Source organism: Nothobranchius furzeri, chromosome 11, assembly GCF_043380555.1.
Source record: "Nothobranchius furzeri strain GRZ-AD chromosome 11, NfurGRZ-RIMD1, whole genome shotgun sequence".
Taxonomy (NCBI): domain Eukaryota; kingdom Metazoa; phylum Chordata; class Actinopteri; order Cyprinodontiformes; family Nothobranchiidae; genus Nothobranchius; species Nothobranchius furzeri.
In genome coordinates, this window is record NC_091751.1 from 39,312,743 (window position 1) to 39,339,294 (window position 26,552).

The following is a 26,552-nucleotide window of genomic DNA, read 5'->3' on the forward strand; positions in this document are numbered from 1 at the left end:
GCCACCAAAACCACGCCTCTGTCAGATCTGGAAGATTCTGATTGGATCAGAAAAAGGAAATGTGTCGTGTGGCTTAAGCTTACGTGTGATCAGTCTCTAGTGGAAACATTTAAAGGTATATTACTTATTATATTCTATAGGATTATAATATCAAGTAATTAATATTTTCATTTCACAGACTGGTTCACATTTTATTATTGGCTAACACATTGTTTGATTAGCGTTATTAAAAATAGAGTTCTTCTGATTTATTAAAAGAAAAAGTCCTTTGTCTTCATTCTTCTCTTGAGCTGGAAAATATGAAACAGTTTAGAAGCAGAGCATGAGACCTTGAGCAATATCTCAATCAGATTAGTTCTTGCTGAGGAGAGGGAGGGAAATGACTTTTAGGTGGAAAACAGTAATTTCATTCTTTTACATATCCCCCCCTTTTCAATGGTACAGTGGTCCGTACAGAGACCACCTGGCGTTGAATAAACCAGAGTCCTGAAGGACTCTGATGATAGGGGAAGGTGCAATTCCCCAGGAAGAGTATAGTTTCCCAGGAAGAGTATAGATACCCAGGAAGAGGCCAAAAGTGGTGAGGTACGAACCCCTCTCCGATGAACAGTCTCGCATAATCCCTTTGGAAGCACACAAGTAAGCAGATTATTAAGATATCCACGTGGAGGTAATAATTTGAAGCAGGAGCAAAACTTTATATCTCCACGGGTAGGGAATAATTCTAAAATAATATTGATCTTTGTAATTGCACTTATCGTGATCCAGTGCAGGAAAGAGCAGCAGACAGGTCAGGTCCCAGCAAGCGAAGTATCCCAGCAGCCATGCTGGAATTCACAGACGTCCAGGTCCTACGAGCCGGAACACCAATCAGGAGGAGTAGAATCCGATGACGAATCATAGGTCCACCCCCAGGAATCGAGGATCATCAGCGAAACTCAGAAGAGGAGAAAGAGCAACACAGGGCACTTCAATGTAGACACAACAAAATGGCGTCTAATGTAAATCAGTTAAGAAAAAGAAACCTATCAGTATGAGTACCTGCATGTACTATGTGAATCAATTATGTGAATAGCCTTTAAGTGAAGAAAGGGATGCACTACACTACGTGTACTGGGAAAAGTGGTGTAAAAAGAATAAAATAATAAAACCCTATACTGCGTATGGGAGAAATAGAATCACTTTAATAATCAAGAATTGGATCAAAATGAAGGGCAACAATGGTTGTGGGCCATAATGGTAAATTAACAAAGTTAATCATAAAGTTTTAAAACTTAATCACTGTAGTAAAATTCTATAAAAAGATAGACATATGAGTGTCAAAGAGCATTCAAAATGTAAATCAGTGAAGTTAATAATCAACCTACATGTGAATGTACCCATAAGGAATTACAATTAGTGAAAAAATAAATAAATTGGATAACAGCAACATGTGGAATAAACCATTTACTGTTAACTAACTGATTACCTGACTTCAGGAACCCACAGCATGTTCATCTCAAATCACCCAGGTCTGCACGTCACGTATAAACATGAAAGACAACCATGCACACACACAAACATAGACAAACTTGTGTAACTTGAGAAAGAGAACCATGGAACCGAGGAGGCGCGAAATCACCCCCCTTTCAAAGTCGGTAAGGTGTTGGTGGTTGCATTGTCCAAATTAGTGGAACCCTTGTGCGGTTTGATTTGGTCCCTATGGACCCACTTATAGACGGGCTCCTTGTTTGTTTGGGTAATCTTGATCTGATACACGACTAGAGAGAGTTTAGCGGTTATCAGGTTTGGGCCTGACCACTTTGGCAAAAGTTTCTTAGCCAGCTTCCCAGAGGTGTTCTTTGTGTTACCAGTTTTAGGAGCGAAAATGTAGAACCAGGCCTCGTCACCTACCTTGAGTTCAGAATGTGAGGCCTTCTGATCATAATAAGCCTTCCTGCCCTCAGCTGATTTCTCCAGATTTGTCTGTGCAAATGAAAATGCTGCAGGTAGATGGTTCTTCAGTAGGTTGGTCAGAGGTCTCGCTATCTCAGCGTAGTGTTCTACGAACTGGCGCAAGTAGTTGCACACCCCTAGAAAGCTCCGAAGTTCAGAGACATTTGTAGGAGGTGTGATGGTGGCCACACCTTGAATTCTGCCGAGTTAAGGTTGCACTCCCTGTGGTCTCACAAGGAGGCCAACAAACTGAACCTTTGACCTGCACCACTGACCTATGGTGAGAGAAATCGTTGCTCCAGCAGCTGCGAGCTGACCCATGGCGTGGTCCAGCTTGGACAGGTGGTCATCCAGGGTACGCTTACAAACAAGAATGTCATCGACACAGATGAGGGTACCTCGCACTCGAGCATGAGGGCAGGCTTTGTCCAAGAAGATTTTGAACTCAGCTGGTGAGTTGGAATAACCAAAAGGACACAGAATGAAGGTGTACTGGCGGTTGGCCAGAGTGAAGGTGTACTGGCGGTTGGCAAAGGAGATGGCTAGTTTGTATTGGTCAGATTTATGGACAGGAATTGTCCAGAATCCAGACGCAATGTCAAGGGTGGAGAAGTATTTAGCGTCTTTCACTTATGGGAGTTCTTTTTCCAGGCGCGCCGACGGCCACCTAGACAAGGGAACCTGTTTGTTTAGTTTCCTGTAGTCAGTGGTTAGTCGTCACTTATCATTAGGCTTCTTTACTGGCCACAATGGAGCCTAAAAAGTGCTGTTGCAGGGTTGGATGATCCCTTTAGCCAAGAGGCTTTCAATGATTTCCTGGACTGGTCCGTGGGACGCCAGGGGAATCTTGTATTGACGCACAAATGTTGGCGCAGCGTGTGGCAAAGTAGGAATCCTGACTTCGTGGCTAGTGGTTAGACCACAGTCCAAGGAGTCGAGTGAAAGAAAATCTTTGTATTTTAACAAAAGTTGTCGCAGTTTGTCTCGCTCGACATCATTGGTAAGAGCATTTGCTTGGTCCACAACCTGTTCAATCTGAGAGAAAACATCAGAGGGAATCTCTGATGGCTTTGAGCTCGGCAGTGAGCATGCGGTTTCCCCATGCTCAGGGTCACCTACCGCAAGGCAGTGTGAGTCGGGGAAAGAAGGCGGAATGAACGGCAGAGGTTTTCTAACACCTGCCCTCAGTTCCCCTTCTCCAAGATCGATAAAAGCTTCAAAGCGCTTCAAAATATCGACTCCAATGAGCAAAGGCATGGTTCCACTCTCACAGATGTACACGGGGTGTGTCGAGCTCATAGGGCCGATCGTGAATTGGAGCAGAGTCTTAGAAGACAAGAGCACTGTAGAGGGAGAGAATAATCTGTCTTCATTCTTCTCTTGAGCTGGAAAATAAGAAACAGTTTAGAAGCAGAGCATGAGACCTTGAGCAATATCTCATGCAGATTATTTCTTGCTGAGGAGAGGGGGGAAATGACTTTTAGGTGGAAAACAGTCATTTCGTTCTGTTACAGGGCAATTTCGTTATTTGCCACCTGGGGACGCTGTCCCTACCTATCTTAAAACGGGGAGATTCTCGTCCCCACCAGGGGCGCTACTCTCCCTTGTCACTCAAAGCCTATGTGTCAATATGAGAAGCTTCATTTGAGCTTAACTGCAGGTAATTAATTGTTTGTTCAGATTTAAAGGTAAATACATTTATGTGTGTGAGTTTGTCACATCCTTTGAGTGATTCTTCTACATTTATTTGTGTGGTTTGTCACTGTTGAAAAGCTTGTGTTACATTGGGTCAGGAAATCTCCACTTAGCACTTAGCTACTGCTAATCCAGCCTGATCAATCTGGTTATATTAGCATTCCAACGCCGCATGACGGACGCTTTTCCGACGAGAATTCTGGACATTAATTCTGTACTTAAATCAGAATTATCAGGGATGCCTGAAGCTGGTTAAAAAGCCAGAAATAAATGCTTTATTGCCCGTTAGCTTAGTTAGCCCAAGAAAGGTAATCTTAAACCACAACGGAAGAGAGAGATTTTTTGAGGGGAATAAAGCAGAGATCAAACTGCTGGGATTCACAAAATCTGTCTCTATTCAGACGTCTGTTTTGTGCTGGAAACTAAAACTAAACTAAACCTTTGTTGCTTGCACAAACTCTTTAAAGTTAATTACGAGGAAAGTTTTACTTTAGCGTTTTTTTTCTGGTTGGGTTTTAGTGAAACTAAAGGAAGAATTTACTGGACGTGCAAGCCCAACAAAGTAACCTAAATTAACGATGTCACATGGCTGTAAGTCCATTAGTTACAGATATTCAGATAACATTTATTGCGTTTGAAAATTTTTGCCAGCACAAAACCTTGAGCGCTAAAGGATAAAATTTACTGTATCTCATAACTTTCACATTGGCTTTTGGAGTAAATGCTGGTTTTTGTTGGCAAAATTAACCAACATTATATAAAAAGTCAAACAAATGGATTTTAATAACCCTTGTAGGAAGTAAGACTTGGATCTTTTGGAGTAAAACAAGCTCAAGATGGCTTCCGCAAACCCAACTGGTCTTAGAAAACACAAACGGTTTCAACTCAATGAACTAGAGGAGATCCTGCTCAAATATGGTAGCTGAGAGTCATTTATAGCATGTACCCATAGGCAGGGGGGACATGCCCCCTCCCCCCTTTTTCCAAAGTCAATTTTTGTCCCCTGCACGCTATATTAAATAGACTGGTCAAGCACTAGGACCAAGAGTTCAGCTAGAATCTGATGTAAATGAGCTCTATTGATCAGATATTCAAAAACTAGGTGTAAAATGGTGACAATGAGAAGGAATTAAAATGACTAACAAGGTGAAAAACAAAGTAGAATTGAAAGTATTAGGTTTTTGTTTTATGTACTTCAAAGTTCTGCATTCCTGACATAGCATAAAAGAGCCTCTAGGCTGTAGTTTTATACATAATTTTGTAAACTTACTGTAAAGACACCCCCCCACCCCCCCACCCCCCAACTTCTAAAGTCAAAACTACATCTATGCTTTTACCAGAAATTCCACGAGATCATGTGACTCTTGCAGTTTGGGTTTTTGCTTTTAGTTATTCTCAAGATTCGACCAAATAATCAAACAATTTGACTTAAAATCTGACCTTGAAGGTAGAAGATGCTGTTATTCCACCAATGCGAGATTAGTTTTTACGTCTGATGAGTTGATTTTATACGATCATCAACAGAAGTATTTAGTGACGCAGGATTTCAAAAAACACCAATAATCAAAGACTTTTGTTGTTCAGATTTTTTATTTATTTATTAATCTGTTATCGGTCTCCAAACATGTGAAACATTAGCTCCCATTTAAACTGTTGCTGAGCTACAAGTATTACCAAGTAGTGTGTACTTTTCCCTCCCTTTAATATATATTTTTAAGTTATCCAATAGAGCTGATTTTCCCCCGGAGCTTGTTGGTAGATGAGCCGTGTTCATAACCTTCAGAAAGCAGTGAAAAGTCACTGCTTTTGGCCTTCATCCTCATAAATAACACATGGAGGTGGATGGGCAGGTTTGAGGCGTACTCATGTTTTCAGAGCCTTGACACTTAAAATCCTTCAAAAACTTTCCTGCAGGAATTCCAACGGGAACTTGTGATTCATCAATTATAAACAAATTTTTCCAAACTGAATCACTAAAAAGGGTCTGATTTCTATCCAATCAGTGAGAACAGGACGTGCACATTGATTGGACGAGGTTTTTCTAGGATGGTAAGTTTCAATTGTGGTTAAAATTATTCTTTATTTTGAGAAAAAGTAATTTTTTAAGATGCCATCAGTATGTGAGCTATCTCAGTGTTTTCATGACAAAACTCTAACATGAGACTGTGCTCTAACCTGTCACATAATATAACAAGCCTAATGCAGTCAAACATTTCAGATGGACCGTATGACAGCTGCTAACGTTGGCCCTGCCCTACTTTACCTCTTTATTACAGTTCCTTTATCCATGTCCATCCTAGAGCTCCTCTCTGACCTTCATGCTTATTTAGAGCAGCTGATTTTTAAAGCTAGCAGAGTTCATCCTTGGTAGTGGGTTCACTCACTCATTTAACCCTTCACCACTGAAATCAGTTTGTTCATTCCAATCCTCCTAAATAATCCTCCAATCATCCATCTGGAAACCTTAAGGGTCCCGTAACGTCCATCCTGTCAGAACAGGCCTTGGGAGCCCATGTGTTACTAGAACTAATGGTGTCTCCTCACCAGCGTGAGCCTCCAAACTGTGAAGGTTGGTCTCCAAACATGAACTTCAAATTCATGCATTCATCTCCTCTTGTAACACTTTAACATGTTTTAAAAGGCTTGTATCATGATATGTTACACCTCCCAGACCAAAGATAAGATAAAACATTATCATAAACACTGCAGAGACGTCATTATGTATGAAATATACGTTATTTTCCTGAGCCATTACTTCAGCCAAGATATAGGATGCATGAATTTGATGAAACCACGCTGTCTCATGCAGCTCTATATGTGTAACACACACACACACACACACACACACACACACACACACACACAGCAGCATGTTAGAATCTTTTGAATGACTAATTTAACGACACTGAACTGCTTTTGTAATAATTAAATCTCTTATTCTGGAGTAAAATTAAGAAACAAGCTAAATCATCACATATCTGTGGCATCAAGAAGCAACTTCTGAGTTCAAACACAGGGATGGAGCACAATGTTTACACCTGAACAGTATCAGGATGTTTTAACTCACAGAGGCCTGCAGGTCTTCTGTTTTATGAGCAAAGCGCTGAGAATCCGCTTGTTATGAGCGCTAAACATTATTTTGCTGCTTCCGTGCGGAGCGGTAGAAAAACACATTTCAAACACGGAACCGAGTCAGGCTACCGAACCGAGCAGATTTCTGATGACGTCACACCGGTGTGTGAAGGTGCGGGATCCAACACACAGGAGAGGAGGGAGAGAGGAGGTAAACAGCGAGTTGAGGAACTGAACCGATGTCTTTGAGCAAAAGTGTACACCCCCCCACCCCCATCCCCCACGGTTTAGACGTGGCACTCATGCAGGAGTCTCTTTCCGTTCCGACGCTGCTACACGTAATATTTTTAATTTATTAAGCCTATAATTTATTTTTACTCAGTAACGGATATGATTTAAAATGTAGCGAATTACAATTCTTTTTTAAAAACGTACTCAAGTAAAAGTAAAAGTACAGCTTTTAAAAACGACTTAAAAAGTATAAATTTACAAAAAAGCTACTCAATTACAGTAACGTGAGTAAATGTAATTTGTAACTTTCCACCTCTGAGTAAAACTGTGGTAAAAATGGCTGTCCTCATTTTCAAAAGTGTATCCCTCCCCCGGTTTAGATGTTGTAGTGAAATGGAGGTTATTACATCTTAATTAATGATCCATAAGGCATGGGATTCCATAGGAAATATAGAATCCACCTTATGGATCGAGGGTTATTTAAACCAGAAGATTGGATCTTTTTATTGCAGAGATTAGGTAACCGTTATGTATTCACTCAGAGACAACAGAATAGAGAGTCAAGTTCAAAAGTTAAGAATTTTATTACTAACAAATTAAACTAGACTGACTTTAAAACTAAATGTATAGTGTAACTAAAAATGGATGAGGCGGTGAATGGATGATGTATGATGTAAATCAGAACCAGCAAATCTGAAGAAGCGATTAGTTCTGACGGGAACTGAGGATGTTATTTTTAATTAAGCTTTGGTTAGTTTCTGAAACAGCATGAGACCACATCATGTCGGTCTACCTTTGCCTTCGGTGGAAGTCCTCTGTAGATCAGGAATATCGAGGTCCAGAGAACCCTCCCTGGAGACTGAGCTGGTAGAAGAAGCAGCGGTTCCGATCAGACCCGTCTCGAGTTACTTCCGGCACACAACACTTTTATTGGCGTCTGGTCAGACCCAAGCCTGGGTCGGTGGAGCTTTTATTCTGAAAGGAGCTGTTGTTGCTGCTGGTTCTTATAGCGACTGGATTTTTTAGCTTGTCATTGTTCTTTCGGTTAAAGAGTTAAATGTCAGGATAGGCCACTCTGTCGCTTGCTCTAGAACGCTTTGAGCTGGTGTTAGAGCTGACGTGGTGTAGTTTCATACCTCGGATGTTATGGTTTATTGTCGAATGAAAATTACCAAACACCGTCAGAAGCACGCCTCCGTCAGATCTGTAAGATTCTGATTGGATCAGTGAAAGGAATGTGTTATGTCTTTTTAACACTACGTGAAATGAGTCCTGTTGGAACACTTAAAGTCACAGTACTTATTATTTCTATAGGATCATAATAAAATAATTAGTATTTTGATTTCACAGGTAGGGTTGTCACGGTATGAAAATTTAACCTCACGGTTATTGTGACCAAAATTATCACGGTTTTCGGTATTATCGCGGTATTTTTTAAACGGTGTTGCATATGTTCAGAAAGCATTGATAGTCCTGTTCTACACAAACTGAAATAGTTTTGAAAATGTTTAACAGTGTTTATTAAACCTAAAATAACACAAAGCCTTAGCAAAAGTGCAACTTTTCACAAGTAAAGGAACAAATAGCTTATTTTTCTGGAACATGTTACAGTAGTCAGTGCAGGTTTAAATTATACAAATCCAAACATTCAAAACATAAACAATATGTAAACAAATCAAAGAAACACCACTTGTTTTCTCATATACTTGTTTTCTTCATTATCAAAATGAAAATCTAAAACTCCAGTCCACACTTGACTTGAGCACTGTACAAGTCAACCTTAAAAAATATGTATTTAAAACAAATAGCCACTTTAAACAAATTACTAAAATAACTACTACACTATGTAATCAAATCCAAATGTTCAAGTATAAATGGCATTGAATAAGTAAACAAATCAATGACAAGGAACTAATTGTATATTTCTCTTCATCATCAACAAATAAGATGCTTCATCCAGCAACAGGTTGTCCGTGACACGGTTTAAATACTGGCAGAGGACGCTGCGGCTGCAGCATATAGTGACTCGTTGCATTCTCCCACAACCAAAAGTCCTCACGTCATGCATTTCAGCTAAAATGCTAATGTTAACTTACCTTGCACTGGCTCTAGAGACGTGGGTGATGGTCACGCAGATGTGCCATTCGATTCGAAGTGTTGCTGCCTTTTGCAGACACTTGTTTCCTGCACGTTCTGCAAACGGGATAGCCGTCTTCTATTAACTGTCCCTCAGCATTTTTCAGAAATCCCAAATATGCCCATACTTCCGATTTAGTCTTCTTTGAGGGCTGATGGATGTCCTGGGCGCTGCCGTCTCCTCCTTCAGCCATTATTTCAGCTTCAAAGTTTTGGTGCCGTTGCAAATTAAAAAGTGCGTGTGCGCGCCGCGGGAACTTCAGCTGAAGCGACGGTGGCTGGTAAGGGTCATCGCGCCGAAACCGCGGCCACGGTAAACCCACCGAGATAATATAGTTTTTTAAAAACTGGACGGTTATTTTTATTGTCAACTTTTTTACCGGGGTTTACCGCTATACCGGTTACCGTGACAACCCTATTCACAGGTCGGTCACATCTTATTTATATTGACTAACACTTAGATGGATTAGCTTTATTAAAATAGAGTTCTTTGATTAATTAAAAGAAAAGAGTTCATTCTTCGTTATTCTGTTGAGCTGAAAATAGCAGGTTAGAAGGAATGCATGAGACCTTGAGACCATATCTCATGCAGACTAGTTCTGAGAAAAGAAGGGAAAAATAAGAATCATTCCGTTCGTTACAATGCGGTGCTCATGCAGGTGTCTCTTTCTGTTCCGATGTTGCTACACATAATATTTTTAATTTATTAAGCCTACAATTTATTTTAACTCAGTAACGGATTTGATTTAAAATGTAGTGAATTACAATTCTTTTTTAAAAATGTACTCAAGTAAAAGTAAAAGTACAGATTTTAAAAATGACCTAAAAAGCATAAATATACAAAAAGGCTACTCAATTACAGTAATGTGAGTAAATGTAAATCGTTACTTTTCACCTCTGGTCCACACTCATACCCAGCTGCAGTTTCTACCCTACAGTATATTCTCAATAACTATGAGGAAAACCATATTTTAATGGGAAATTATTAAACAAACTTAGGAAGCAGGCTAAGGTAGCAAACTCAAAGTGCAAAATTTAAGGGTGCAAAGCATTAAAAAATGTATAATCTTTCAGTTAAGCCCCTTTTCAATTTTTCTGAATCAACTTTGGCTCCTGCACACAGCATAGACAAAGAAGAGTAGATGCCACACCAACTGCTACTGCCTATGTTTGGCCGCATTTGTGGGTTCTACTTTCTATAAACTCTGTGGTCAACAGAATGTTTTAGCCAGAGCTACAGAAAGAGAGAGTTACGGCACTCCAATAGAGCTCCGGGAGTTGACGTCACTTCTCCCAGCATGCAACAGTTCAAATCGAAACGGCGCCATCTTGGCAGGCAGAAGCCCGCAGCTGGGCTACTTGTTATTGTCAGAAAGCTCAATCAAATGGGAAATATGGTAGATTCCTGTTGTGCCCCAGGATGCCAGAACAGATGCGAACGACATAAGAAATGAGCCATCTACAGGAATCCCCAAGATCCGGAATGCCAAAAACATTGGATCATTGCAATAAAACACACTAGTGACCGGGCTAAGAGACAGTAAAAAACTGTACTATAGGAATATATTATACGATAACAAAAATAATCTAAAAAAGAACATGGGACATATTGAATGGTTTGATTAAATATAAATCCACAGACAGGATATCCAAACTATTTTCAAGATGCACATGGAAACACGTGTAATATGGAATTAGCAGTAGATAGCTTCAATGAATTTTTTGTTAATAATGGACCAAATTTAGCAGGTGAAATTCGAGACATCCCAATTGGACAATTTAATGAAAAGATAAAAATAAACACACACTCAATGTTTCTTGCAGCTATAACCGAACAAGAACTTATAAATATTGTTTATAAATGCAAAAGCAAACAATCTACCAACTGTCATGACATTGATATGTTCCTGGTGAAAAAAGTTATAAATCATATCCCCAAACCACTCACCTACAACTGTTCCAAACAAAATGAAAATTGGTAAAGTCATACCAATCTACAAAAATAATGATAAACACATGTTTATCAACGATAGAGTGATCTCATTGTTGCCTCATTTTTCAAAAATCTTGGAAAAACTCTTTAATACACGACTAGAAAATTTCATTGATAAACATCACATAGTTAATGATGGACAATATAGCTTCAGAAATAAAAGAACAACTGCTATGGCTATAATAGATGCCGTAGAAGAAATCACCAGTGCACTTGACAACAAAAAATATGCAATTGGAATTTGTATTTACTTCAAAAAAGCTTTTGATACAATAAATCACTCAATTCTGCTTGACAAATTGGAAAGAAATGGAAGTAGAGGAGTGGCAGTGAACTGGGTAAGAAGTTATTTAAGTGGAAGGATACTGTGCTGCCCTCACGACACGTGACCATGTGAAGCTAGACAGCCAGCGAACAAAATAGACGAGATCTCCACACAAGGCTTGCTTTTCTTGATTTTACTGAAGATCTTTTAAGCCTTATCTCTCTCAAGGCTTCTCCTTGCTATTTCTTATTTGTAACTGAAACATACAGAGAGTGAAAATAAATCGCTAGCTAATACACATCTTAATAAGAACTTAAAGATTAGCCTAGCTTAACACGTACATTACATTAGCATCACAGTTCACTCTATGTAAACACATATAAAGGTTATTTCTGAACACATTAATACTTACAAAGACGAACGTTTCCTAAAGGTACAAGCGTGTAGGGCACTTATAGCGTGTACATGAACTTATTCACTGTTTTAATACTGCCGAAGCACTTTTCACAGCGTTCGCGGAGAAAAAACGTCAAAGATAGGTGAATGATAAGAGCGCTCACTCGCTCCCATTTCCGCACGTACAAAACAAAGATCGCTTGTGACAGCGATGTCTCACTCTGAGCAAATTTCAAACCCACACATTTTAACTGTTTTTTTAGCATGAATCACACATTTCTTAACTTTGAAATTATTTATCACCTTGCTTTCATAACTTAATCAGATTATGCACTAACTACTGACTTTTAACTAAAAGGCATAACACTCCCCGCTTGATATAAACACATCATATCACTATAAATGTCAATACAACATATTCAAACACCATTTAGCATTGAGGAATATTCATTCAGTCTCTGAAAGCAAAACAACAATCTCTGAAACTGGTCTGAGAAACATTTTTACAGTCCCATCTTTTACAGTCCGCACTTCCACCTTACGGACCTTCTTGTCGCTGCTGGGGAATGTTTTTACTATTAGTCCCATGGGCCATTCATTCCTGCTGGCTTGGGAGTCCTTTAGCAGGACCACATCTCCTTCTCTGACATCAGGTCTAGTCTCTGTCCATTTTGCACGACCTTGTAAGGTGGACAAATATTCTCCTTTCCACCTTTTCCAAAAGGTATCAGCAAGGTGTTGAACGTGTTTCCACTGTTTACCAAACAACTGCCCTGATGAAAAGTTCCCGAGCGGAGCAGACACAGCACTCATCTTCTGCGTTAGTAGCATTGCTGGAGTGAGTACTGCAGGACTGTCAGGGTCAGTGGATATGGGAACAAGAGGCCTTGCATTCATAATTGCCATCACCTCGGCCATGAAGGTACACAACACATCATGAGTAAGACGTGTTTGTTCAGTTCTTAACAACATGGCGTCTAGAATGCGCCTGGACACCCCAATAAGGCGCTCCCACGAGCCTCCCATGTGAGATGCATGAGGGGGATTAAATGTCCAAACACACCCTTTCTCTCGCAGGTACTTTCCTACTACTCCGTTTCCTGAGTCTAGGCCTAATTCCTTACAAGCGCCCACAAAATTGGTGCCTCTGTCTGAGCGCAGAAACTTGGCTGGACCCCGAATAGAGAAAAGCCTTCTCAATGCATTGATAAAACTATCAGCAGACATAGTCTCTATCAGTTCGATATGCACAGCCCTGGTTGACATGCATGTGAATAACACAGCCCAACGTTTGTTCTGGGAACAACCACCTCTTGTACGACGCGTCACAATTGTCCATGGCCCAAACACATCTAGGCCTACAGTGGTAAAGGGTGGTTCAGGGGTGACTCGGTCTGCGGGCAAATCTGCCATTTTCTGGATCTGCATTTTACCTCGCAACTTGCAACATGTGACACACTTATGGATGACAGATGACACGAGCCGCTTCCCTCCAGTTATCCAGTACCCAGCACCACGGATAGCTCCTTCAGTTATGTGTCTTCCTTGATGAGCTACTTGTTCATGATAGTGAGTTACAATTAGCATGGCGATGTGGCTGGTAGATGAGATAATCAAAGGGTGCCTTTCATCTTCTGTGAGATCGGCAGCGGAAAGACGTCCACCGACTCGTAAGAGACTGTCTTTGTCCACTACAGGATTGAGCTTTTTGAGTGTATCAAATAGGCCACTGTCCTTCTTTCCTTCTTTAATGTTTTCATGTGTCCCTTTGTAAGCTTCTTGTTGGACAGCTCGAATGATGACAACTTTGGCTTGGGTGAGTTCTTGGACATTTGGTGTCTCACTGAAACTTTTCCATCCCCTTCGTCCACTTGCCTTTTGTGCGAAAGATGTAACTACATGAATGAGTCTGGCTATGACTCTGCAAAGTGTGGTCCAGTTTGAGTACTTTTTGAAACGCTCAGAACCTAACTGTGGCTCTGATACAGTAGTTTTCATTACTTTTATTTCCGGACGCATCTCTCTATCTTTTTCAGGTTCGATGAGCGTGAAAGGACCAGTGTGTGGTTCTGTGTGTGTGTCAGAGTCCAGAAAGTGTGGGCCTGAGAACCAGGTACTGTTCTGCAGGTCTGCTGCTGGAATGAACCGAGTGGCTTGGTCAGCTGGATTTAACTCGGTTGGTACATAACGCCATTGACTCGGATGGGTGGATGCTCTAATGCGCGTAACCCTGTTGGCAACATACATGTAGAATCGTCTGGAGGTGTTGTGTATGTACCCCAACACAATCCTGCTGTCTGTATAAAATGTCACATTGTCTATTTTAATGTCTAACTCGTCTCTGATGAGCTCAAACATTTCCACCGCGAGCACAGCAGCACACAGTTCCAGGCGTGGTACAGTGTGTGCGGGGCGGGGTGCGAGTTTAGACTTCCCCATGACAAACCCAGTATGACACTGCCCTTCACTGTCAACTGTACGCAGATAGACTACTGCACCTATAGCTACAGTGGAGGCGTCGCAGAAAATGCATAGTTCTTTCACTTTTGTTGTGCTTAACGTACCTGGGCTGTAGCACCTTGGTATTTGGAGGTTCTCAAGGGCTTTCAAAGAGTCTTTCCATGAGTCCCACCTCTCCTGCTTCTCAGGGGGTAAGAGTGTGTCCCAGTCTTTCCCATCAGATGACAGTTCTCTGAGTAATGCTTTGCCCTGCATTATTATAGGAGCAGCAAATCCCAAAGGGTCATAGAGGCTATTAACTGTCGACAATACTCCCCTCCGTGTGAATGGTTTGCTCTCATTTGATACCTGGTAAGTGAAGCTGTCAGATTGTAGGTTCCAACAGAGTCCCAAGCTTCTCTGAACTGGAAGAGGGTCTACTCCTAGGTCTAAATCTTTCAGGTCCTTTGCACGGTCCTCGACAGGGAAAGCTTCCATGACTTGACTGCAGTTTGATGCCACTTTGCGAAGGCGCAAGTTAGACTCTGCTAACATGTTTTGCGTTCTTGTGAGCAGGTTGATTGCTTCCTCTGGCGTGGCGACTGATGTGAGCCCATCATCAACATAAAACTGGCGCTCAACAAGACGTCTTGCGTCGGATCCGTATTCTCGTTCACCCTGTTGTGCTGCCTGTCTCATGCAGTAGATGGCCACAGCGGGCGACGGGCTGTTTCCAAACACGTGGACCTTCATTCTAAACTCGACTATGTTCTTTGTAATGTCATTGTCCTCATACCACAGATAACGCAGATAATCTCTGTGGTCTTCTCGTACGACGAAGCAGTAGAACATTTGCTGCACGTCAGCTGTCAGGGCTATGGGCTCTTTGCGGAAGCGCAACAGCACTCCCAACAGGGAGTTGTTCAAATCAGGTCCGCCAAGAAGCACTTGATTGAGCGAAATTCCGTCACACTCTGCACTTGAATCGAACACAACTCGTATTTGTTGTGGCTTCTGTGGGTGGTATACACCAAATGTAGGCAAATACCAATGTTCTTTATTTTCTGGCAGAGGCGGGGCAGGCTCGGCTTGATCGTTGTCCAACATTTTTTGCATGAATTGGATGTAGTGATCTTTCATTTCTGGTCTCTTCTCTAAAGTCTTTCGGAGAGAGCAGAGGCGTTTCAGAACTTGTTCTCTGTTGTCAGGCAGCCTCCTTCTTGGTGAGCGAAAGGGTAAAGGTGCAACCCAGCTGTTCTCTTGGTTTTGATAAACTTCGTTGTCCATTATTGTCAGGAATGCTTTGTCGTCGATAGACATGGCTTGTTTGTTATCCCCCTCAGATCTAACAAACACAGAGTGTCCTAAATCATCTGTCACGCAGGTTGCATTCATAGTGACCCCGTAATTCTCTTTAACGTGAATTGCGTTTGGGCAAGGCTCAAAATAGGATGCACGTCCATTATCTAAGGTGTGTGTTTTGTAGACATTGACCTCTGACTGACTGTGCGCTTTTCCTAGACACACCTCCCCCACAATAACCCAACCCAGGTCCAGCCTTTGGGCGTACGGTGCGTCATTGGGTCCGTTGATTTGCTCACGCACCTTATGGACCCTGAGGACGTCCCTTCCTAGGAGCAAAAGGATAGGGGCGTGGTGGTCGACAGGTGGAATGTTATCTGCAACTGAAAGAAGATGTGAGTGATGCTGGGCAATCTCTGGGGAGGGTATTTCAGATCTGTTGTCTGGCACAGAGTCACATTCAATTAAAGGAGGTAGCTGGATGTTGACTTCTCCATCCAAGGACTCGAGGGAGAAGTTTACAGCTCTCCTACCTGAGGTTTGTTCTCTGCCAGAGCAAGTCTTTAAGGTGTATGGTGTGGGTCGGGCATTGATTTTGAAAAGGCTGAAAAACTCTGACTTAGCCAGTGACCTGTTGGACTGATCATCAATTACTGCATACATTTTTACAGCTCTCTCTTTTTGGCCTGTGGGATACACTTTGACTAAACTGATCTTAGAACATGAACGTGGGCTATCACCTTGGCCACATACTTCTGTGCACCTCGACTCGACTGAAGGTGAGCTCTCAGTTTGCTCTTCATTGTCGTTGTTTCCTGGTGTAGTACTCTTAGGGGCAGGAGTAAGACCGGGATGCATTGCAGATAAGTGTTTAAGGCTGTCACACTCGATACACTTAACCACTGTTTTACAGTTTTTTGCAATGTGTTGGACAGACCCACAGCATCTGTAGCAGATGTTATGCTCTTTGAGATAGGCTCGTCTTTCTTCAATGGGTTTGTCTCTAAAAAGCTTACACTTTTTGAGTGGATGTGGTTTTTTGTGGATTGGGCACTGGCGATCTGGTTCCTCCATTTTCTTTGGACTGAGATAATGTTGGTCCGGCTCTGCCGTGATGACCATTTTGTGTGCTGACACAGTAGGTTTACGATTATATGCCCTCAGTTTTTCTGTGGGAGAAGGGACGTGGGTGTTGGCCTTGGACGTAGCAAAGCTTGGGTCATTCCTCATTTTCGCCTGCCGTTGGACAAATTGTGTGAAAACTGGGAAAGGAGGAAATGACACACTATGAGTCTCCTTGTACTGTGTTCCTACAGTTGTCCACCTTTCCTGTAGGTTGAAAGGAAGTTTATCCACTATTTGCCTGACTCCTCTAGCTGTGTCCAGGTAAGCAAGTCCCGGGAGCGCACCGTCTTGTTTAGCACACTGTAGCTCTAATAAGATGTCACTAAGTTCTTGCAGCTTAACATCGTCTTTATTTGTGAGTTTGGGAAAATCCTCTACCTTTTTTAAGAGTGCGTCCTCAATAGCCTCAGGTGAGCCGTAGCACTCTTCAAGTCGTTGCCAGATCATCTTTACACCTGCAGCAGGATTGAGGGTGTGTACAGCACGAATCCGCTTAGCCTGTTCGGATGATGTTGGACCCAACCATTTTGTTAGCAAGTCTAATTCCTCTCTTGGTGACAGATTTAAGTCTTTGGTTACGCTGACGAATGAAGCTTTCCATGCCCAATAGTTTTCAGGTTTGTCATCAAATTGTAAAAGACCTGTGCTAACTAGCTCTTTGCGAATTAGGTATTTTGCAAACTGTTGCGTTTCACTTGATTCAGGTAAGCGGTTAAGTTTGGTTATAAATGGATTAGTTATTTGCGTACTGTCTTGTACATCTACTTCATTGTCATTCCCTTTAGGAGGCTGTGCTGGGTCGTGCTGAGTGTCTGGGTAGAGTAACTCACGTTGTTGTTGAACATATTCGTTAGTGCGGTGCACTGAACTGATGGGCTCAACTTCCTCACAAAGTTCTCCATAGGGCTCCCCGCTCTGAATCTCTGCTTCTTCATAGGCTGAGGCCTCTGCTTCAGCTGCGGCTATTGCTTTTTGGCACTGGAGGACATGTAGATGGGCATCCAGTTCAGCTCTCTGTTTCATTGCATTGGCTTCCTTTTCAGCGAAGGCCAGTTGAGCTCGTGCTGCTTGAGCTTTGGCGTAGGCCTTTGCAGCTGCAGAAGCTGTTGATGAGGATGTCCGTTGAGACCGCCTTGTCGATGTTCTGGATTGCTGAGACTTGGTGTCGAATGGCTGAGACTGCTGCTGCATTGTCGCTGGTTGAGTGGCGGCATCTCGTTGCTGTTCCTCACCGGCCGCTTTGTCTAGCTCTTCAGCAGCGTAGTCTTTTAGATATTTTCTTCCTGAGCGAAAACTCATGTTGCTTAAAGTAGCTCTGTATGCTTGAACCGCTGAGTAGACGTCTTTTTACTGTGCTGCCCTCACGACACGTGACCATGTGAAGCTAGACAGCCAGCGAACAAAATAGACGAGATCTCCACACAAGGCTTGCTTTTCTTGATTTTACTGAAGATCTTTTAAGCCTTATCTCTCTCAAGGCTTCTCCTTGCTATTTCTTATTTGTAACTGAAACATACAGAGAGTGAAAATAAATCGCTAGCTAATACACATCTTAATAAGAACTTAAAGATTAGCCTAGCTTAACACGTACATTACATTAGCATCACAGTTCACTCTATGTAAACACATATAAAGGTTATTTCTTAATACTTACAAAGACGAACGTTTCCTAAAGGTACAAGCGTGTAGGGCACTTATAGCGTGTACATGAACTTATTCACTGTTTTAATACTGCCGAAGCACTTTTCACAGCGTTCGCGGAGAAAAAACGTCAAAGATAGGTGAATGATAAGAGCGCTCACTCGCTCCCATTTCCGCACGTACAAAACAAAGATCGCTTGTGACAACGATGTCTCACTCTGAGCAAATTTCAAACCCACACATTTTAAAGTGCATGTCAAGTGTGCCTCAGAGTCTTACCCCACCCACGTATCAATTTTGAAAACTGCAACATTAGTAGGCGTTGCCTGGAGGACCGAGAGGGCGGAGCCGTGGCAGTGACGAAGAGACGGCTAACTAGACGAAGCTAGCTCCCTTCACTCTGAGCAGTCATTAGAAGTGGAGGACGTTTCTCCCCCTCCTTACCCAGACACTCGAGAAGAAAGGGACCAAGTCTATTTGGAGGAGACAAGCGGACATGAGCCTTATTGTTTTGAGCTTGTGAGTTGCCTGAAATTTCTGGAACCGACCCAACAGACCCATCTCTGAACGTAAGTAGCCGTTAGCCCTAGCATTGGATTAGCTGCAGGGTTTGTCTCCATGGCCCTAAAAAGCTAGTATTCAGCATGTTTTAGAGATTTATCTGCATCAACACACCTGGTTTTAATCAGCAACAAACAGCTGAGCTGCTTAACAGCTTATCTAACCTGTTAAAGCAGGAAAATCCACTGAAACGTGCTGGATAGCAGCTCTCCAGGAGATCTGGGCTCAAGCTAGTCTGCTGCATAAAGTTATGAAAATATACCATGAGAAAATTATTCTGTAATGTGTTCAGCCCATTAAAACTGCCCTGATTTCATTATTTATTTACTGATACTAGCTGCTCTTGGTTGCAGGTGATCCTCTGGTGTCTGCAGCTGGTCTCCTGCTGATGTCGTCGGGATCAGGAACTTCCAGAAGAATGTGCCTTTCAATGACTCTTTCCCCCTTATTTGTTATATTAATTAAATAAATCTCAATTTATATATTTCCTGTTTTTGTTCATGTCCATAAATACTTAAACATGCTTGAAATTAAAACGAGCTTTTAACAGTGAGGTGCTAGTTTAGTTCATCACAATAGAGCTAGTTAAACATGCGACAATGTGATAATTCAATTAATGTAATTTATAAATATCCATTAAAATATCAAAACTGGAATCAAAATGAGATATTTGGCAGCACAAAAAACTTGTCAAACACAATATTTATTATAATAATTGTAGGCAGACAGGAGACAGAGCTGATGGAGGTTCTCAGTCATCGAAGGATGGCTGAAGGCTTTCCAGGAACAGGAGATGTGGTGTTGTCTCTTCTCTCTCTATTCTGCCAGATGAGCTGATAGGTTACAGGTGTGTGAGGACATCCTCATGCTGTCATAACCAGATGACAGGAGTTATCAGGTGATCAGCCAGGCTAATGATGAGATGCAGAAAGAAAACAAATCATGCAGAAAGAAAACAAATCCAGGACAGTGTACAGTAATAAAAATAATATGTGGTGTTGCTTACCTTATGTGCTCTTATAGAGTTATTAACGTGTGCCTGCCTCATGGTGTAGAGTCCATATTTTGCTGAGTGTCCTGCAGTAATGCAGGTTATTAGTTAATTTACTTTTGATAGCAAAAACAAAATATTTAATTTAAAAGTTATTTACCAGGTGAATCAGCTCACACGTCACCACCTGGTGGTGACCACCAAGTGTCACAGGGCCAGAATCAGTAGCCTCCTTCATGATGTAATCACATACTTATTTAATTGTTAATATCTTAAAAATTCAGAAATGTTTTAATTTTTTTTTACCTTGAACAGTTCACTGAGCTTGCACTGTCGCTGAGGTGGAAGCTGGAATCAACAGCAGACACCTCACACCTTGGTCTTTTCAGGAGGTGTGGATGCTCTGGGACCTTCTGGAAGATGAATTTCTGTCATGGTCCCTGTGTCACAAGACACTGAGGCTGTGAGCTCTATAAAAACAAAGAAGCAGCACATTTATAAATGTTTAAAAGAGCATAAAATCACTTGTAACAATCTGTAAAACAAATTAAAACTAGAAGGTAATAAAATGTTTACATAGAAGATTATTAAAAATAATTCACCTTTGCTACGGGTAACACCACGTCAGCCTGGACAAGTGCATTCTTGCAGATTACTAAATCAGTCTGACAGCCAGTGTCTTGGGTAGATTTAGCCTGAAAAAAAAAATAGAAGCACATTGATGTTTATAAAGTCAGATAAAATACAAAAGAAACTGTCCCATATAGGCGCTTTATAACATTCCTAGTGTGTGATGTTATTATAAAGTAAAAGTCAGTCACATATGATGTGGAGACCCTGAAATGCGACCTCCTGAACAGAATTCCTCACGGAACCGGGTCACGCTGTGCTAGATTTCACGCTGTAATGCTGTCTGTCAACTAGTGCTGCGTCAGTTTAGAGTCACTGTTGCTGAATTACCGACTGACACAAAAACAACCCGAATTTTCTCTGAGCCTGACAGTCATGTGGACCGTTTTGTCGGCCAGGGCTTCGAGATATGTTCCGATTCGCCGCTGATTCTAACCTTACATCCCGTTCCACATTTTGTGAACTTGACAAAATAGCCCGAAGGCAGTGCAGACTGATATTAGCTAAATGGAGTGAACCACGTCTCTCAAACTTTGCATTTAGGTAGGAAATTGTCTTTAGAAGATGTTAAAACTTTTATTTAGCTTACTCACCTCAGACTGTAGCCCGTCATGGTGGGGGAGCAGAGTCGGTGGGCTGCATCTAAATCGCGGAAGAGCCACGGTGGGCACAGCCTCCCTCTTGGAACGGAGACGTGCAGAATCGCGGGTAAAATGCTGGTTGCAAACTACAGCACCAGGCGGGAGCTGAATCTTTTCCAGACACGCAACCACTGGCGCCTAATTTCTAAGTCCAGCGGAAAGGAGTGCAACCCGACAGAGCTCCGCAACCATACTACACTACACCATCTCACCATGCTAACACGATATGGAGCACTAAACCCGAACTACTTTCCTAATTACACTAACAGCCAAACAGTAACTAAACTACAATATCCAACAGCCAAGCTAACACTAAATAAGTATGTATAACACTAAAAGCTATGCTAAAGACTAGGATATGCTAATGCTATACGCTAATGCTGAACTACGGCTAGCCTCCTACACTCTCATGCAAATCCAACTCCCAACTCGCCACAAGGCGTTTTCCGAGACTCCCGATGCTTTTATAACGTTGACACAGAGCTGCTACGTAGTACTCTACTGGATTACGTAGTATCTTACTCTTTAGCCATTGGCTAAAATTTATTCAAAATGAGTCAAATTCTATGTTTTAAGCTGAAGGTGGAGCTATACTGTGGTATTTAGGCAGAATTTTTAATTTTTTAAGAAAATGCACCAAAATGCTAAAATAATGAATACACACATTTAAAACACTATTAGACACTCATTTATACAGTTCATCAGCAAAAAAAAGTTAATTTAGACGTTACTTGCTCTTTAACTGTTTTTTTTAGCATGAATCACACATTTCTTAACTTTGAAATTATTTATCACCTTGCTTTCATAACTTAATCAGATTATGCACTAACTACTGACTTTTAACTAAAAGGCATAACAGATACAGTATATTATTATTGAACAGAAAAAGTCAAAAAATCTTGACATTGTTTGTGGTGTACCCCATGGATCAGTACTGGGACCTAGTTTGTTCAATTTGTACATTAATGATATTTTTGAAACATCTACATTACTAAAATTTATTTTATTTGCAGATGATACAAATATATTTTATAGCAGTGACAATTATCCAAATTTTATTAAAAAATAAATGAAGAATTGACTGTTGTTAAAAGATGGATGGACAGCAATAAGTTGTCATTAAATTTAAACAAGACTAAAGCAATAAAAATGTGGTCATCAAGAAACAAAATTTGAGTTGCCAATAAATATAGATGGTTTTCAAATTGAAATGGTACAAGAAAGCATATTTCTGGGAATCACAATAGACAGTAAACTGTCATGAAAACCTCACATCAGACACAAAACAAAAAATCTCAAAAAGTCTATCGATAATAAATAAAGCCAAGTAATTTCTTGATTGCAACACACCGTGTATTGTATTGCTCCTTAGTTCTCCCTTATTTTACTTATGGCGCTGAGGTATGGGGGAATAATTATCAATACTCCTTACAGCCTCTTTATATATCGCAAGAAAGAGCGGTCCGTATCATAAATAAGGTTGGATTCTTAGAACACACAAATCAACTTTTTTACAATCAAAATTATTAAAATTACAGGATATAATTAAATATCAAACAGTTCAAATTCTTTTCAAAGCATTTAATAAAGTTTTACCAAATAATTTACAGAAGCTATTTATAATTAAAGAGCTGTCACATAGCCTAAGGAGAGATAAAATATTTAAATTACCACTGGTGCGAACAACACGTAAAAGCTTTTGTGTGTCTGTGTATGGGATAAAAATATGGAATAACTTAGAGGCTGATCACAAACAAAGTCAAAATATTCAGATTTTTAAAGCACACTACAGAAGAACAGTTTGGTTAAAATACATTACAAATGAGAATGGGCAATGATGTGAGTAAAGGTATATGGGAATATATAAATAATGATATTGATAAGAATTGTTAAATAGTCTAGACTACCATTATTATTATTGTTATGATTTTCTTTGGTCAAAAGTTTGTTGAATTAGAGTTTTTTCTACATATTGAATGTTAAACTATTAGAGAAAAATAGGGGTGGGCTTGAATAAGCTTGGCTTCCGCCCACTCCCTTTCGAACATGCTTACAACAATGTCAACTTGATTTATTATTGATTTATATCCTGTTGTTAATTGTGATGTTATTGGCATGTTGGAAATAAATAAATGATGATAATGATGATGATGATGATGATGATGATGATGATGATGATGATGATGATGATGATGATGAAACTGTGGGATCTCAAGAGTAAAGGTTTTTGCGTATGCAGCGACCACTTCATATCAGGTACTTAAGCCAGTGTTTCCTCAACTGTATATGGTATTTATTTTAAATGCTTTTATTACGATTCTTAGTGGGCTTCCCAAACGTATTTTGGCATGGCCTTTTCTGTCTTATTACTCATAGCAACAAGTAAACGTCACGTAAAACGTTGCCTCATGATTTCTGCGTGCTGCCGTTTACGTGTCTTATGATCACAGCAATTAAACGGTTAAGCTGTATTTAATTTTTAAGCAATGGTTGATCAATTGTCAGATCACACATACACTGAACAAAAATATAAAAGCAACACTTTTGTTTTTGCTCCCATTTTTCATGAGATAGACTTAAAGATCTAAAATTCATTCCAGATACACAATATCACCATTTCTCTCAAACATTGATCACAAATCAGTCTAAAAGTGTGATAGTGAGCACCTGTGCTTTGCTGAGATAATCCATCCCACTTCACAGGTGTGCCACATCAAGATGCTGATCTGACATCATGAGTAGTGCACAGGTGTACCTTAGACTGCCCACAATAAAAGGCCAACCTGGAATGTGCAGTTGTTTGCTTTATTGGGGGTCTGGGGACTCAGAAACGGTCAGTATCTGGTGTGACCACCATTTGCCTCATGCAGTGCAGCACATCTTCTTCGCATAGAGTTCATCAGATTGTCAATTGTGGCCTGTGGAATGTTGGTCCACTCCTCTTCAATGGCTGTGGAAAGTTGTTGGATATTAGTGGGAACTGGTACACTCTGTCATATACGCCGGTCAAGCACATCCCAAACATGCTCAACGGGTGACATGTCCGGTGAGTATGCTGGCCATGCAAGAACTGGGACGTTTTCAGCTTACAAGAATTGTGTACAGATCCTTGCAACATGGGGCCATGCATTATCTTCCTGAAACATGAGGTGATGTTCGTGGATGTAAGGCACAACAATGGGCCTCAGGATCTCATCACGGTATCTCTGTGCATTCAAAATGCCATCAATAAAATGCACCTGTGTTCTTCGTCCATAACAGATATCTGCCCTTACCATAACCCCACCACCACCATGGGCCACTCGATCCACCACATTGACATCAGCAAAGCGCTTACCCACACTACGCCACACACGCTGTCTGCCATCTGCCCTGAACAATGTAAACTGAGATTCATCGGTGAAGAGAACACCTCTCCAACGTGCCAGACGCCATCGAATGTGAGCATTTGCCCACTCAAGTCTGTTACGGTGACGAGCTGGAGTCAGGTCAAGACCCCGATGAGGACGACAAGCATGCAGTTGAGCTTCCCTGAGACAGTTTCTGACAGTTTGTGCGGAAATTGTTTGGTTATGCAAACCAATTGTTTCAGCAGCTGTCTGAGTGGCTGGTCTCAGACGATCTTGGAGGTGAACCTGCTGGATGTGGAGGTCCTGGGCTGGTGTGGTTACATGTCATCTACGGTTGTGAGGCCGGTTGGATGTACTGCAATATTCTCTGAAATGCCTTTGGAGATGGCTTATGGTGGAGAAATGAACATTCAATGCACGAGCAACAGGTCTGGATGACATTCCTGCTGTCAGCATGCCAATTGCACGCTCCCTCAATGCTTGTGACATCTGTGGCAATTTGCTGTGAGACAAAACTGCACATTCCAGGGTGGCCTTTTATTGTGGGCAGTCTAAGATACACCTGTGCACTACTCATGATGTCAGATCAGCATCTTGATGTGGCACACGTGTGAGGTGGGATGGATTATCTCAGCAAAGCACAGGTGCTCACTATCACACATTTAGACTGATTTGTGAACAATGTCTGAGAGAAATGGTGATATTGTGTATCTGGAATGAATTTTAGATCTTTAAGTCCATCTCATGAAACATGGGAGCAAAAACAAAAGTGTTGCATTTATATTTTTGTTCAGTGTAAAAAGCACTTTGGATTGCTATTATCTATCTCACCGAGACAGATCTTAGACAGATCCTGAGACGCTCCTGCCTGATATATTTATTTTATTCAAAAAATCCGACTTGTGATTTTTCTTGGCGTTCAGTTTATACATTCAAGCAGCACAGCACTCTATTTAAACTGCTTACATGTAAATCTATGTTATTTGTCCATCCATTCATTTTCATCCGCTTATTCGGAGTCGGGTTGCGGGGGCAGTAGCCTAAAGCCTGGTTTATGCTTCTCTGTCAGCTCCGCAAGGGACAGACACGCACGGATTGACAGAAGCGTTTTGCTCTCATACTTCTCCGTCTCCTGGAGAGTGTTGCAAAGAAATTGCCTGGCAGGACAACAGAGGGCGTAGCGCTGTTCTGTGGTATCCTGTCATGTATCTGGTATTTTTGTGTATATAAGAGACTTTTTAACATGGACATATTTGTCTCTCATTCTCCTCCACCTCTTCATGCACTCCCCACCTATAAGCACATTTCCTGTCTTTTCCGTCCACAAATAAAATGCTTGCTGCGCATCTTTTCACTCCTCCAGTCACGAGGAATTAAACGTTCATATTTTTAGAGTTTTTTCGCGAGGTATTTTTCAAGCTTCTCCGTGTCTGCCGCTTGTTATCCTCGGCTCTCTTTGTGTTTTTGAGGGTGCAATGGCGGCGCTGTAAACAACAGCGGCGTCCTGACCAATCACAAGCTTGCGTTGTCCGTCTTGACCAAGCCCCCACAATGCCGCTCAGAAAATGGTCCCATCCCGGAAGTAAGAAAAATTGCAGTTCCACCCTCATCCGCTGGGGGCTGGTGCCAGAAGCGAGCAAATCCTCATTGACTCCCATGTTAAAAATGCCGATTTCACAGCAGAAATAAACATGTTTACAGCCTGGTGCCAAAACATGTTTTTTGTCTAAATTATCTAGTTTATACTCATGACAACTCTGAGGGGGGTGAATTTTTTTCTCACTCTTCTGTTTAAGTGTATTGAAAGCCTAAAATTCTGTATAATTAATGAGCATCCGACACACGTGACCGCCGCCTCAGACCCACGTGACCACAGAGCTAGCTCCGTGGAAAGGCCTCAGTACAGCCTCGGTCTGGCTTGGAAACTGCTCCGGCATTTTGAGTCTCTGTGTTTGTGTATTCTTCTTTGGATATTATTGGTGCAATTGTTGGACAAAATGACTTGCAGTGGTATTAATTGCACTAATAGAGCGTCCAAGGAGTCTCCACTTCATTTTTTTCGGTAAGTTAAAATCTATATTCGTATTTTATGTCACTGCTACCTTTAAACTAGCTGAGTTTACCGAAGTAGCTAGCTAACTATCAGTTT

General features: G+C 41.3%; 5 long non-coding RNA genes across 5 annotated transcripts; 1 reads left to right on the forward strand and 4 right to left on the reverse strand.

Annotated features, from left to right (window-relative positions):
* Positions 1-11,505: 11,505 nt before the first annotated feature.
* On the reverse strand, positions 11,506-11,858 carry LOC107372904 (uncharacterized). Its single transcript, XR_008563755.2, has 2 exons — positions 11,740-11,858; positions 11,506-11,583 (listed from the first exon to the last, which is right to left on the reverse strand). It is a non-coding gene; the product is annotated as an uncharacterized lncRNA (long non-coding RNA).
* A 6,159-nt stretch (positions 11,859-18,017) lies between these two features.
* On the reverse strand, positions 18,018-18,331 carry LOC139073100 (uncharacterized). Its single transcript, XR_011521895.1, has 2 exons — positions 18,244-18,331; positions 18,018-18,095 (listed from the first exon to the last, which is right to left on the reverse strand). It is a non-coding gene; the product is annotated as an uncharacterized lncRNA (long non-coding RNA).
* A 342-nt stretch (positions 18,332-18,673) lies between these two features.
* LOC129163970 (uncharacterized) lies at positions 18,674-19,271 on the forward strand. The gene is made up of 2 exons (XR_008563756.1): positions 18,674-18,799; positions 19,145-19,271. It is a non-coding gene; the product is annotated as an uncharacterized lncRNA (long non-coding RNA).
* A 204-nt stretch (positions 19,272-19,475) lies between these two features.
* LOC139073099 (uncharacterized) lies at positions 19,476-19,934 on the reverse strand. The gene is made up of 2 exons (XR_011521894.1): positions 19,798-19,934; positions 19,476-19,702 (listed from the first exon to the last, which is right to left on the reverse strand). It is a non-coding gene; the product is annotated as an uncharacterized lncRNA (long non-coding RNA).
* A 158-nt stretch (positions 19,935-20,092) lies between these two features.
* On the reverse strand, positions 20,093-21,239 carry LOC139073098 (uncharacterized). The gene is made up of 3 exons (XR_011521893.1): positions 21,006-21,239; positions 20,385-20,477; positions 20,093-20,252 (listed from the first exon to the last, which is right to left on the reverse strand). It is a non-coding gene; the product is annotated as an uncharacterized lncRNA (long non-coding RNA).
* Positions 21,240-26,552: the final 5,313 nt, after the last annotated feature.